This window comes from Ictalurus furcatus, chromosome 6, assembly GCF_023375685.1.
Source record: "Ictalurus furcatus strain D&B chromosome 6, Billie_1.0, whole genome shotgun sequence".
Lineage (NCBI taxonomy): Eukaryota > Metazoa > Chordata > Actinopteri > Siluriformes > Ictaluridae > Ictalurus > Ictalurus furcatus.
In genome coordinates this window covers 13,617,321-13,632,082 of record NC_071260.1, presented here as the reverse complement: position 1 = coordinate 13,632,082, position 14,762 = coordinate 13,617,321, and the positions used below count along the sequence as shown (strand labels likewise).

At 39.9% G+C, this 14,762-nt stretch overlaps 1 protein-coding gene across 2 annotated transcripts in view; it reads left to right on the top strand.

The window, feature by feature from the left end:
* The first annotated feature begins 246 nt into the window (after positions 1 to 246).
* The window catches only part of myo16 (myosin XVI), a 153,783-nt gene continuing 139,267 nt past the window's right edge, over positions 247 to 14,762 (top strand). The window contains exon 1 of one of the 2 annotated variants that reach the window (XM_053626590.1): positions 247 to 504. The gene's annotated coding sequence lies outside the window, so the exon portion shown is untranslated. Of the gene's footprint in view, positions 505 to 13,146; positions 13,855 to 14,762 lie in introns of those variants that run through there. The other variant, XM_053626589.1, reaches the window with a different exon arrangement.

Below are 14,762 nucleotides of genomic sequence, written 5' to 3'. Positions count from 1 at the left end.
TCAGTGATTTCATGCTGCCCTTCTTCCCCCTCTTCATCTGCATGTGATGGCTGCAGGCAGGAGCCAAGGAAGGAGTGAACTGGACAGCCCACAGAGGCGCATAAATAATAACCCTACCCCTCCTTCTCTCTCCTCCTTTTTTTCCCTTACTCCTCCTCCTGCACCCCTTCTTTCCATCTTTCACACACTCAGTTTCAGGGCAAACAGAAGTCCTCGGTCATTGTTTCAGGGCAGCTGGCCTCTACTGAGCAGATGCAATTACAGATTTACATCTGTCTCATCCCACTCTGAGCCCTACTCTGCTTTTTATCTTTTCCAAAGTTCCTTACTGCTGAATGCGTACTGCTCTTTCTTTCCCTCACTGTCTGTCACCAGTACAGATGAAATTCTGGATCTTATTCTGTCTGAGTAGTATGTGAAGAGCTCTTTCCTACAACGGACTTTTGCTCGATATTGCTTTGTAAGGTATCAGCAAAGGACTTTCGTGTGGATTAATACTGTAAGGTAAGAGTGTGTCTGTGTGATTCTACCCAAGATTTGGAGTATTTGAGGTGTAGAATGTTGGATGTGGTCTAAAATTTGTTGCACAATGGAAGTGAGGTATACTAATTTAAGTATAATTCTCAAATACACTTTCCAGTTTCCAGCATGTGTGTGTGTGTGTGACTGTGTGTGTGTGTGTGTGTATCTGCATGTAAGCAGCAGGTGGTTTGTCCTGGGTTTGTGGACCTCAGGTCACCCATCCAGATGTCTTTAGTGCATGTGGGTAGACCCTGTCACTCATTAGGAGAATAGGAGTCCTAGCGCTTTCTGTCACTCACATGTTTCCATAGCACCAGTGCAATCCCCCACAGATACATCCTTCTCCTCCCTGTTGTGGTCAGTTTTATCAGATGCCCTGCTGAACTGATACAGCTTGAAGTACATGGCTTACACTGCTCTTACAAAAAAAGGCTATAGCTAGAACATAAGACAAAGTTGACAACAGACAGACAAAGCCTATTTCGCAATGCAGTTATATCACTAAAGCCCTTAGCAAATACAGCATATTACAGTCACGTTTCCCCCTGGGTTTACTTTCTTATGTTTGTGCATGTGGACTACAGTCATCATTTCAGAATTCCCCTTTTCCGTACGGTTCATATCCAGAGACCTAGATGATGTTTGCACAAAGTTGATTTTTGATTTGGATTCAAAATCAATTCAATTCGATTCGATTTTTTTGTATACCGCTTTTAACATTGGACAGAGATAAACACATTCAGGATATCAATTTTAAATGTAGGAATTTATCCCTAATGAGCAAGCAAGAGGTGGCAAAGAAAAACTCCCTGAGATGATATGAGGAAGAAATCTTGAGAGGAACCAGACTCAAAAGGGAGCCCATTCTCATCTGGCTATCCACGGATAATGGTTATTATAAATAAATCCCTTCTATAATTGTGTGCTACATGGTCAAATAGTGCAATTGTGCAACCAGGAAATTCATTACAGTTTTCATGTAAAGTCTGTTTTGTTGAACAGAATAAATATCCTTATACTTCAAGGATAATCATGATACCTTCAGTCTTGACAAGAACCCCTGAATCATTAGCCAATGTTTTTTTTTATGCAGACATTTCGCCCATTGTTTTAAAGGGTACTAATATTTCCACACTTCTGGTCTGCACTTATATAGCACTTTTTTAACCTTAGCGGTTCTACAAAGTACTTTACACTGTGTCTCATTCACCCATTCACATTCACACACACTCACACACCAATGGTAACAGAGCTGCCATACAAGGCGCTAACTTGTCATCGGGAACAACTTGGAGTTCAGTGTCTTGCCCAAGGACATTTCGGTATGTGGAGAAATGTGGGCCGGGAATCAAACCGCCAGCCCTACGATTAGTGGACAACCCGCTCTACTACCTGAGCCACAGCCGCATTCTCTTTTCCGTTTGACCCAAACTGTGAAATAACTTTTAATAATCCATTCATTATCATTCTTTTCACACTTTCTGTCCTCGACTGATGTTTAAATTCGATTGAATTGGTATTATTTTTGCTTAGAATTATAGAATTATTATTCATAATTATAACAGCTCATTATACATATGACAGATCACTGATTCTTTGTGACAGTTGGGGGTTATCATGTGCAGTTATATTTTATATGTAGATATGTTATACCGTGTGTGTGTGTGTGTGTGTGTGTGTGTGTTAACCTGATTTAGGATGCTCTACCTCAGCTGAAGACACCACCTAACCCCCACCCAACCCCCTCCATCTCATTCTTTCTCTTCATCACTCCCTCATTCTTCCCCACACAGCTACTCTAAGTACACCTGCTGCTGTTTCCTTATCTGGTTTGGACTGGTGGTTTTATGGGTGAGATCTCTGCATCCTAAATGTCTGCCTCCCAAGAGACAGAGAGCAAGAGAGACACAGAGAGAGAGAGAGCGAGAGAGAGAGAGAGACACACAGAGAGAGAGAGAGAGAGAGAGAGAGAGAGAGAGAGAGAGAGAGAGAGAGACTGTAGCTTACTTCCTTCTTCTTCTCCTCCTTTTTTAACATTTCTATTTTAAAATTTCAAATGAATTTGACCTTACATCTTTCTTTGTCATCGTCTGATTTAGTGTATAACTCAGTGTGTGCTCAGCTGTGCATCATGGGAACACTCTGAAACTCTGTGAAAGCGTAATCAAATTTTTGTCATCTGGAATTATGATGAGTTTTCTTTGGCTGTGTGCTGCTGCGTGATATGATCCACTGTCAAATCACAGCTTCCACTCCTGTCATGTTTTCCTCTCTGAGCTTAAATCAGTCTCTCAGTCTGAAAGCACCAGATGAGGTGTAGAGTGACATCTATGTCTACAGCTTGTAATTCTTTTCTGAGGCCAAATATCAGCACCCTAGAATCTTGCAATGACTTGTGGTTTATTAATATCTGATGAATAGACTGGGATGCCTTGTCATAAGAGGTTCATGTAAAAATAGTCATCCCTGAAACATCACTCAACTAGGATGCAAAATATTACAGCACATTTCAGTTGAGCAGCATTTGGCTAGTGTTGTATAATGGCTGTAAATGAGAGATGGATGAGTGTGATTGATGACTATGTATACGTTGGATGTCTCGTTGTGGGAGTATGAGCCCAGGAAATGATTGTCTAATATTGAAATTCCCTCCATGCAAGTTGCAGTTTACTCTGAGTACAGATTTGATTTACAGCTCTGCTACACTGTGGGTATTGTGTAGCAAAGGGCTCTTTTCTATTTTATGTTGCAATGTTTTAATTTCTCAAGGAAAACGAGCAGAATTGGTCATGTGTTTCTTAAAGGAGTTACAGCAAAGTACAGCTTGTTCACAGAACATTCCGGTAAGAATTTTAGGCATTAACGTTGGAATGGAATGTTGAACACTTTAACATTTCTGTCCTGCTAAAGCAGTGAAACATAAAAATATATACAGTGCCTCCCACTAATACTGGCACCTTTGGTAAATATGAGCAAAGATGGCTGTGTTTAACCTTTTGATCTTTTGTACAAAAATTTCACAAAAATACTCTTCTCTCATGAATATCAAACAACTGCAAGCACAACACAGGTTTATCCAAAAAATAATATCTTTGTTAAATATAGGTGTGCAACAATTATTGGCACCCCTATGAATTCATATGAGAATATATATATTTGAAGTACATTCCCAATGATATATATAAAAAAAAATTTATTACACCTAGGTGACTAGGAACAGGAAATTGTTCAAACAATACTTCCTGTTTCACAGGGGTACAAATGTGAGGTAAGACATCGGCCAAATTCCCTTAGTCATTCATAACAATAGGTAAGACCAAGGAATATAGCTGTGATGTGTGGCAAAAGGTTGTTGAGCTACACAAAATGGGAAGAGGCTATAAGAAAATAGCACAACCATTGAAAATAGCCATTTCCACCATCAGGGCAATAATTAAGAAGTTCCAGTCAACTCAAAATGTTATCAATCAACCTGGAAGGGGACATTGAGGTCGTCTCAATGTACTGTGAAGAGGATAGTTAGAGTGGCCAAAAAAATCTCCAAGGATCACAGCTGGAGAACTGCAGAAGTTAGTTGCGTCTTGGGGTCAGAAAGTCTCCAAAACTACAATCCGAAGTCACCTATATCACTACAAGTTGTTTGGAAGGGTTTCAAGAAAAAAGCCTCTACTCTCATCCAAAAACAAACTCAAGCGTCTTCAGTTTGCCAGACACTACTGGAACTTCAAATGGGATCGGGTTCTATTGTCAGATGAAACTAAAATAGAGCTTTTTGGCAATAAACACCAGAGCTGGTTTTGGTGCACACAGAGAGGTAGCCATATGGAAAAGTACCTAAGTTGTTCTGCCAGAGGACCTGGACATTTTGTTAGGATGCATGACATCATGGACTCTATCAAATATCAACAGATATTAAATGAAAACCTGACTGCCTCTGCCAGAAAGCTTATATAGCTATATGTAATAAATAAATACATATATTTATTAATTTCAGAGAGTTAATGTCCAGCCAAATTAGATTTAGCTAGATACTTACACAAAGAGTGATTTGATGATTAATAGTAAGATTATTTTAAATTTAGTGAACAAAATATCATGGCAAAACAAACACAAAATATTCACAAAATATGTTTTGGCAGAATTAGCAGAAAACTGCCTGTTGCTTTAGTTGTGCATATTTGTGTTTGTGTTTTCCTAGATTTCTCTCTCTCTCTCTCTCTCTCTCTCACACACACACACACACACACACACACACACACACACACACACAGATGCACTCAAAGACCTCTCTGGACTTTCTATTTTAAGACTGGTATGTAGAGTAGATTAATTCACTGTAATTCAGCCAAAGACACAAACTCATTTAGCATCTGTTACATTTGCTACGTTGGTTCATCTAAAGTGACTAAATTGGATAAAAAGCTAATGCATACAATTCAGTCAAAAACAGATGAGGTAATATGTCATACAGCAAAGATGTAGAAAGTTTCAGTGTGCTCTTTAAAATGATTAGAGTAACTGTCTTGAGGAGAGAATTGTCTGTGTTGGACAACAACCAGAAGTTGTTACTGATCAGAGGCTCAGAGGAGCTGTGGTAACATTAATGAGCCTGGAGTGTTTCAAAGAGAGGAGGAAGTGTAGGACAAGACTAAAGGAGGAATGAATGCATCAGGACTGAAAATGGGTGGTTTGCTACAAAGGCATTATTTTAAGAATGTGCCTGAATTGTTTAGCTTTCCCTCCCAATGGGTCAGGCTTAGATTCTTTTGTGTTATTTGTATTGTTTCATTAATAGTTAAAATGTATGCAAGATATATTCCAAATATATTCCAATCAGATTGGAGTTATATAATATTTTCCATGATGCTGTATATGAAGCGGGGTTCCCTGGTGGACTAGTGGCTAGAATGTGGCACTCTCACCACCGCTGTCCAGCCACTGGAGGGGTACATAAGTCAGTGCACTCTCAGTGCTGGTCCCAAGCCCAGAAAATGAGAAGGGTTGCATCAGGAAGGGCATCCGGCATAAAACTTGTGCCAGAATCAAATATGTGGACGAGTGATCTGCTGTCGCAACCCCAAACGGGAGCAGCTGAAAGAGAAGAAGAATGCTGTATATGAAAAGGATCCTTATACAAAAAATATATGACAACGTATAACCACATATTATATTTATCAGTATATCAGTCTATGTTTTTGTCAGAATGGGGAAAAAATATGACTTTGGTCATTGCATGGATGTTGCTTTGAGTATTTCATAAGCTGCTGATCCTGGGATTTTCACACACAATAGTCTCACACAGCCTCATTTCATCTGACCCCTGTGAACTTGGAAAAAATCATAGTGAAATGGCATGTAATACACTACTACTCAATTGGCACCCTGTCCAGGGTGTACCCCACCTTGTGCCCGATGCTCCCTGGGATAGGCTCCAGGTTTCCCCGTGACCCTGAAAAGGATAAAGCGGTATAGAAGATGGATGGATGGACACTACTACTCAATATTTTTACACTATCCAGAATTTACAGTAGACCCTTAGGGTATCAACTGCCATTGTGTAGCATGCAAGCTCACATCTCCATGGGGTTAATTAAAACCGACAGGGTGTCAGTCTTTTTTCCCCATCCGAAGGGCAGTTACCGTAAACTGCCATAAATATGTGCACTCCAGTTTCTACCAAGACGGGCTTGACTGCAGTTTGAAATATGGGTTAAAATCAACACCTGTGTGTCGTGCTTGATGTAAGTCACACTCACATCTAACAACAATTAAGAAGCATGTGTCGTGTGCTGTGCTGGCAGTGGCATAACCAGAAATTCATTTTGGTGGGATGAGGAATTATACAAAATAAACTCATGATTGTTTTCCTCATCTGGACAATTAAATAGGTAACTGTGGCAAGCTCATGCATTCAGGTGGATGTCAGACAGCAGTAGGAGCAGTGATCAAATCAATATAAACGTTCCTTAAAATGATACAAACCTCCATATTATTACCTCCCTAATTTGCATTCTGGACACCCCACAAACTGAAATGTATTCCCTCAGATCCTCAATTATATCTCATTAGTTCTTCTCTCATAGGTACTTGAGTCTTGCTGTTTTGTGTATCAGCTAATACATTCTGAGCATGACTACAAAAGCTAAAAGATTCCAGCTGTGAGAAAAGGCTGTGTTTCAAACTCAAATATAATAGATTACAATGCTTTAAAATGTGACCGGATGGATGGTTTCACACTAATTTAGAGCTGAGATAAGAGCCTTTGAGAATCTGTCTGTCAGTGATATCGATGCTATTGTCTGCTTTGACCAGCTCTTTTCCGCTTGACAGGAAAAAACCACTAGAGTACACGAAGTGCAACAATACAACTTGTACAGATGGTGAGGAAGAACATTCATGTATATCTTCTTCACTCTTGTGTATCTCTCATTTTCCTGTTCTGTCTTTATCTCTGTCTGTATATTTGTTGAGTAAGTGACATATTCTACAGCACCCAGGGAGTCTTACATTAGCATATTTCTGTTTTTAGTCTCTGTTGGCGCCGGAGCATGACTGCTATATGTAAAGTGCAGCGTTTTGACATTATCCCAGTCTTCGCATGAATGAGGGATGAAGGTGCAAGCAGTCGAGAGCTTCCTGATTGAATCTGATTTAATATCATAAATACAGCCACTGCTGATCTTATTTTTGGTGAAATGTAGTTGCGATTGCTCATTTTTACTATGTGACCATTTCAAAGCAGCCTGTTAACCTTGGCAAGGATATCTTCACACCATCTTCAAGAGCAATATTCCTTGGAGATCTGATATAGAATCTTTATTTATTATGCAATGCATGGGAAATTCTGTTTATTTAGTGCACATATAGAGTGTATCAGCACAATAGAATAAAATCAATATGAGTGACAATAAGAAAAATTAAAGACAGTGCTCAGTTGACAATAGACATGACACAGTACAATGCACTGTAATAGCAGAACAGAAGAGAAGTGGGATGGAGGTGAGTGTGCAGCAGCCGTGAACGTGACTGTACAAATGGGCACATGACAGATTTTAGCAGGGTTTTTTTTTGCAACTTACTGAGTCATCTAAATGTTGATGTTTCACACTTAGATGTAGAGGTAATCATTGGTAAAGAAGACAGTAAATCACAGTGTACTTGAACTGTAATTGGATAGACTTATTTTCCTCTTCAACTTAGTCACATGACCAACCCAAATAAAAATAAAGTCAAGTCAAGGCAATCTATCAGAAGACAGTAGAGATCAATGTGTCCTCATGGGACTCTTCATGTCACTGTAAGCAATGAAAGCACAAACACTCACCATGTTGTCAGAGAGAGAGAGAGAGAGAGAGAGAGAGAGAGAGAGAGAGAGACAGATAGCACAAGTGAAGCTTATTTGAGGTTTGTATGTGGCCCTAACAGAAAAATCACATATATTTCTCATGTGATCATATGTTTTTCATATGTGATTATGTGAGTAATATGTGATCACATGAACAACATGCGAATGTACACTTCTACATGCACAGTATACTATAATTGCACAGTTGGACTCACATGTCTGAATCAGTCTGTACAGGATTCCATGAAGTTTGTTTGTGATTGTTGCAGCCAAAAATGCTTCATTTTGCTGCAGCATTTTTACACATTTGCGATGCAACTTATTTAGTTTTTTTTTTTTTTTTTTTTTTAAGTTTTGTTTTTTTTAATGCAGAAAACTACTTGAATTGGCAAAATTGCAATTGCGCTTTCGAGTGATGATTGTTGGTAAATGAGACCTTTTAGCTGTACTCATGTTTGAATAGAAGTGGGTAAATCGAAGTGGACTTTGGCCAGATGTGTGTTGTGATGACGTTACATGACGTGTCTTGGCCCATCTCTGTGGAAAATCTGAGGTCATTTTGAAAAAATGCAATCTCCTCCGAATATTGCGGGGTTCGCTTGATTTTGCATTAATTTCTGCAATCGTAAAATCCTGGAGGGACTGGTTGGAATTACTGTGTGATGTGAAAAATCCACGTCTGAAAATGCGTACAATGTAAAAATCATGTATAAATTTTAGGTGAGTTGTGTGATTATTCACATGTGAAGATCGTGACTATTGTAAGGAATTATAGTATCACAATAATTCAGACACCATAGGAGCAAACTTGCTTTCATGTACTTTTTAGCATTTTAAATGAACTGAGAGCAGCCATTTATTTCACTATGTCGTTTCGTGTGTATAAATCTTTTAATCAGAAACTGATCTTTTGAATGAGTATTCATCATTTTTAAGGGATCATGTGATTTAATACATTAGATTAATCAACTAAGTCAAAATTGCCCTAATGTGCCCATAGTAGTGTGGAGTCAAATCTGATTAAGCTACTGTCTGACTGTGTGAGCTATTAGCATGGCATTATCCAGGCTGGCATGAGGGTGCGTATTATTAGCAGGGTAATAACTAACTGAATGCTGTCTAATCAATTTGCTTAATAGCATGATCCCCTCACTGTAATCCCAGGGGGAGTCAATGATCCTGAGTAAATAATCTCCACAAGGTTGGTGTTGCCAGACACACTTCAGATTAAGACGCATGAGAAAGATGGGTTTAAACCAGTTAGGTGATTATTTATTTTTTAAAAATTTCTAAAAAAAAAAAAAAAAATTTAAAAAAAAAAACCCACCATAACAACCATTCCTTAAGTCTTTGGTTCATTTTGTAATATAAATATAGCATTTCATTAGTCAGTTGGTTACATCCGGTTACATGAGGTGGTTATGAAACTTTCCAGGTTTCCAGTACAGTATAATGACAACTGGTTTTTGTAGCTCAGTGTGCATAATGCTAATGATGTCAAACATCAAAACCAAACTCACTGTCATTTGTATTTGACATTAGTAGATGACATTATCATGAAATTGTTGGATTTCATTTAAACATACAGTTAAAACCCAAATAAATATAACCATAAGCTGTGATCTGGAACCAAGCACCATTTGCAAATGGCATCCACTGTACACTAAAGACTAAAACAGAACACTAAAGCAACAGTATCTGGATCTACTGTCCATGTTTTGTGATGGTAGCTCAATGCAAAACACTGTGAAATGCCTGTTGAAAGCTGATTGGCGATGGAGGCCAGGAAAATAGCACAGCCACTGGTTTTGTGTGCATGATTCACTTTCATGCATTATAATAACAATAATGATAATGATAATGAGTCTTTATTGATCACATATACATATGCACAGTGCAATTATTTTCTTCGCATACCCCAACATGCCCGGAAGCTGGGGTCAGAGCGCAGGTTCAGCCATGATACAGTGCCCATGGAGCAGAGAGGGTTAAGGGCCTTGCTCAAGGGCCCAACAGGGGCAGCTTGGTAGTGCTGGGGCTTGAGCCACCGACCTTCCGATCATAATAATAATAATCATAATAATAATAATAAGAAGAAGAAGCTTACAGTACCTTTATTTCTTTAGTGCTTGGACCCCTAAAATGAACTATAGATTGGTCATAACAGTGTTATAACATGCTCCACTGAAGGACTAGATGAAATGTATTGTCATATAAGTTGATCATTAATATGTAATCATGTCACTGTCAAAACCTTCACTATGTAACTGTGTTATAACAACAGCATTTCATGTCAACGCTGTTACTACAAAATACATCTAACGCTTGTCCTTCCAGAAGAGGGACTGTCCATCAATATATAAGCAATTTGAAAGATGTATTGGCAAGAACAGAACTTGAAGAACTTGCCATTATCTGAAAAAAAAAAAAGTGAAGAACCTAAATCATAATCTAAATAAGCTGCACTTAAATCGAGTTCTGGGATGTTATAGCACTGCATAAAGAGAGAACAGCTTTAGTTTTACTTGTCTAAGATAAACGTGGCAGATAATTATCAAGCCCTGTTTGTGCCAGCAGGTAAGACAATGAAACAATGTGTCCATTCAGGGTATAATTTATATCCTGTGTGTTTTGATATTTGCCCTGCTGGTGTCTGTGTTTATTAACAAGTGGGCGGTGTTGCCAGCTTTGCTGCACAGCGTCTGCAAATCCAGACATCATTGCTCTTTTTGTGGTCAGAGTGTGATACAAAGCTGCAGGGTTCGTGCTGAAGATCTGCATTGATTTTTAAATTATTCACATCCTTGTATTCCAGCTCCCTTACTTTCTCTTGTCATTTGAGGTTTTTTTTTTTTTTTTTTGAAGGGGCTGTGTGGTTGGTGAGGGGAAATATGACCTACTTTTTTGTCTGAGGTGTTAACATGTTGAAGGCTCTATTCTGCTTGAAACATTCTGCCTGTTTTTACAGCAAGTTCTAGATTCAATACAGACCAGTACAGAGAGTTAACGCTCTCATACTGAAGACTGACCTTTTTCCATTTGCCCATGACATACTATTTATTCAATCTAGCCTCTTCTGAGAGATGTGATATAATTCTTAGTATTTCTGAGCTTCACATATTAGTCCTTATGCTCAATGGCATATTTCTGAGAAATGATTCACATGCCCAGCATGCTAATTGATGTGGTAGGAGCTTGATGGTAGTGGTACAATGTAAACCCAGAGGCTGTGCCATCAGCTCTTTCTTCTTTCTGCAATCACACGCAACTTGTCATACATGTAGGAAATTTCACAGATTCTCCACAACTTAGAACAGGGAGAAGGATTTTATGAAGAAATATGTGAGTTGTGCTACTGAGTTGATTGGGTAGAGTGGAAGCATATAGTGGTTGTCTCTCTATTTATGCCCCTAATCCGTTTCTCAGTGGATTGTAGTTAATGACCTCAGGGAAATCTTTCCAGACCCTAATGATATTCTGAAATATTTCATTATTCACTGACTGACCAGACGGCACAGTGGTGCATTGGGTAGGATTGCGGCCTCACAGCCCCAGGGTCCCTGGTTTGATCTGAAGATTCTCATTCTCTCCCAGTGTGCACATAGCTTTTCTCCAGGTTCTCTGGTTTCCTCCCTCCTCCCAGAAATATGCCAGCTGGTATACTGACTATGCTAAATTGCCCCAGGTGTGAACAAGAATGTGATTGTCAAGTCAAATCAAGTCAAGTGGCTTTATTGTCATTTCAACCACATACAGCTGGTACACAGTGAAACGAAACAATGTTCCTCCAGGACCACGGTGCTAAATAAAACAACACAGAACTAAGTAAGACCTACACATTTCTACTTAAAGTGCATGCGCAAACGTGTGCAAACAGCACAATAGGCACAGTAAGTGACAGTTCTAGTGTCGTCAATCACAGACCTGCCCATAGAAAGGAGGTTATATGTGTATACATGTGTATACATGGGACACTGCAGTGGACTGGTTTCCCATACAGAATGTGTCTCGAGCTCAGTGTTCCTGGAATATGCTCTGGATCTACCGCAACCAGGATAGTGCGGTTACTGAAGATGAATGAATGACTGACTGGAGACATCCATGGACACCCATTATCAGCCTGGCCTGACCTATGCACGACTGAAATATTTTCTATGTCGTCACAAAAAATGTTCACTCTTGCTTGCTGCCTGTTCGCCTTTGTACTGACTGATAAGTGACATTATTTATTGCAACCTTTCCAGTTTATAAACCTTTGGCATGGTCTTTGATTGACGACCGTTCTTCCTCCTGATTAAAGGGTTACCCAAAAAGTCCTTTGAATGTATTTATGTAAACACGCTCAGACTTCAATGTTTATAGATGGAAATGACCAGCAATTGTAGCATGAGGGCTGAAATGTGGTGAAAGATAGAGACAAAATGGCTTTTGTTTATCTTTCTCTTTCATCTTTCATTATGGTGCATTTCAGTGCTGAAAGAGTCACTGGAAGAGGTCTGTCAAATCCTCCTTGCTTACACTAAAGTGACAATAGGACATAATTTCTTGATATTCAAAAGTGTGTAGTGCAGAGATACGCAGTAAGAGCAGGTGGAATGCTACTAAGGGATGTCGATCACAAAAATCCCTAATGGCATACACATTACTTGAAACCTGAGGTTCATATCAGATGGTTATAAAGCATAATTAGGGTTTCATTAGCTTCAGAAATTGTACAGTTCGTTGTCATTTCCATATGCAGTGGATAATGGTGACATTTTTCACCATACAGAGTGCCTGGGAAGGAGGTGTGTGTAATGACCGTAAGACCTAGCACAAGAAGAATGGGGGATGGGGAAAGGGCTACGTATTTAATCAGAGGGGCTGAGAAAAGGGGCGTGTCTGCTAGGTATGAAGATGTCCAATTCATCCAAGGTCAATGTGGAGATTATCAGAGAGAGAGAGCATGGTAATGAGCTGGACTCCTCCCATTAACTATTCATTATAGCAGAGCAGGGAGAGAGGGGCAAGAGGGGTTCTGAACCTGTACACCCAGACGTAGCTCCAGGGGGACATATTTGTGGCTAGTGTAGGGAAGGAGACTGGAAAACAAGGTGAAGTGGGGTCAGTCATATTCCCACATTTGAAGTGAGGCCCAGCTGTAGGCATGTCTACTGAGAAATGAATTATGTCTAATGAAAAAGTGTGATTATAATGAACTAAATCCACTGCTGGTGTAATTTTTGGTCTTATTGGTCTCATCTCTCATGTACTTCATTATTCTAAATGTTTCCTCTGTTTTTTTTTCCTTCATTTTATTAAAAAAAAATGCAAATTACAAGACACTCCAATTGAGTGTATTTCAGGTGCTTTCAGCCGATGTGAAGAGCAGTATGAAAGAGAGGGTGGGAGTGACATAAGGACTGATGAGTGCAAGAAAAGCAAACATAGCTTTAGGGATACAATGGAATTGTGCATGTGTGGAGGGGAAAAGAGCACATACACTTACACACTCACACACACGCACTTGGAGCAATGGTATGATGCCTCCCTACATGCCTCACAAGCTTTTTCCCACTGTTAGAAGTATTAGACGTATCAGGCTATGCTGGAAGAATCCAGGATTTTGCAGGTGATGAAGCCCACATGGCCTACGAGGATAAGAGGCAGGTCCTCTATGTGCGTGTGTGAGTGTGTGTGTGTAGGAGGGGTGAGAGGGTGGGACAGAGATATCAGAAGGACTCACCCAGACAGCCCAAGCACGCTGATCCGGGTTGCCATGGTAACACCTAACGGATGAATGAATGACATCATCGCGACCAGGAGGTGAGAGAGTGTGAAATTGATTTGGTGGAGAAAAGCGGAGGCTTACGCAACGCAGTCGCACGTTTTTCTTCATCACTCGTGCACGCTCGCTCTCTCTCTCTCTCTCTCTCTCTCTCTCTCCTGCTATCTCTACCCTCTTTGCTTCATCTTCTCCTTCTCCCCTTCTGAGGACAGGATCTCTGGTATGTCACACTCTTTTTATTGTTCCTTCTTGTGTTATGTCTCAGAATTGATTTTTTTTTCCAGCTGGAGTTCATTGCTGATGCCTCCTCTGAATTTTTTTAGTTGTGTCTTGAGGACTGAGTGCTCATTGTTGTTGACTTGCATGGTTTGAGCATGAACTAGTGTATGGAAAAAGAGGGTGAAAGAGTAAGTGTGTGCATGCATGTCCAGCTATATATGTGTATGTATGCACGTATATATGCATAACCATATGCAGCTGGTTCATCTCTAAACAGTCAGCATGTAACACGAGTGTGTGTGTGTGTGTGTGTGTGTGTGTGTGTGTGTGTGAGTGTGTGTGTGTGCAATATTATGAGTACGAGCAGTTGAGTTATAGCTTCTAATGTGCATGAAAATGGCTATTTGTACTGTTCGTGCTCTCCTTTTCTGTCCTCAGTCTCAGCATGTTAACAATCTGTCCAAGGTCGTTGACATGATGCTGACAAATGCATGCCTAGTCACTGCCTGGACTTGTGAGATTACATCTCTAATGTAATCTGGACTTTAACCAAGTGAAACCCCACTTGGCGGGGACCACATGGCTGTTTTTTGTGTGCATGAGCGAGATTGTGTATGATATACATGTACAGGTGTGGCTGTGCGCTTTCTGTTTACTCGCAGTGTGTATGATGAATTACTTTAACCAAAACTCACCACCTTCCCACATATCATTAACAGTGTATAGCACAACAGTGTCAATGTCATGTGTAGTCTATGGAAGCATGTGTGTGTTTTTATGTGTTTGGAGGGGTGTGCTTAAGGGGAAGTGAGTGTGCTGTCTGAAATGATCGAGGTCCAACATGCATTCTCCTTCAATGGAATGTTCGGTGTTAAATCAGGGAAGCGCGTTGTCCCAGTCGCTATACTG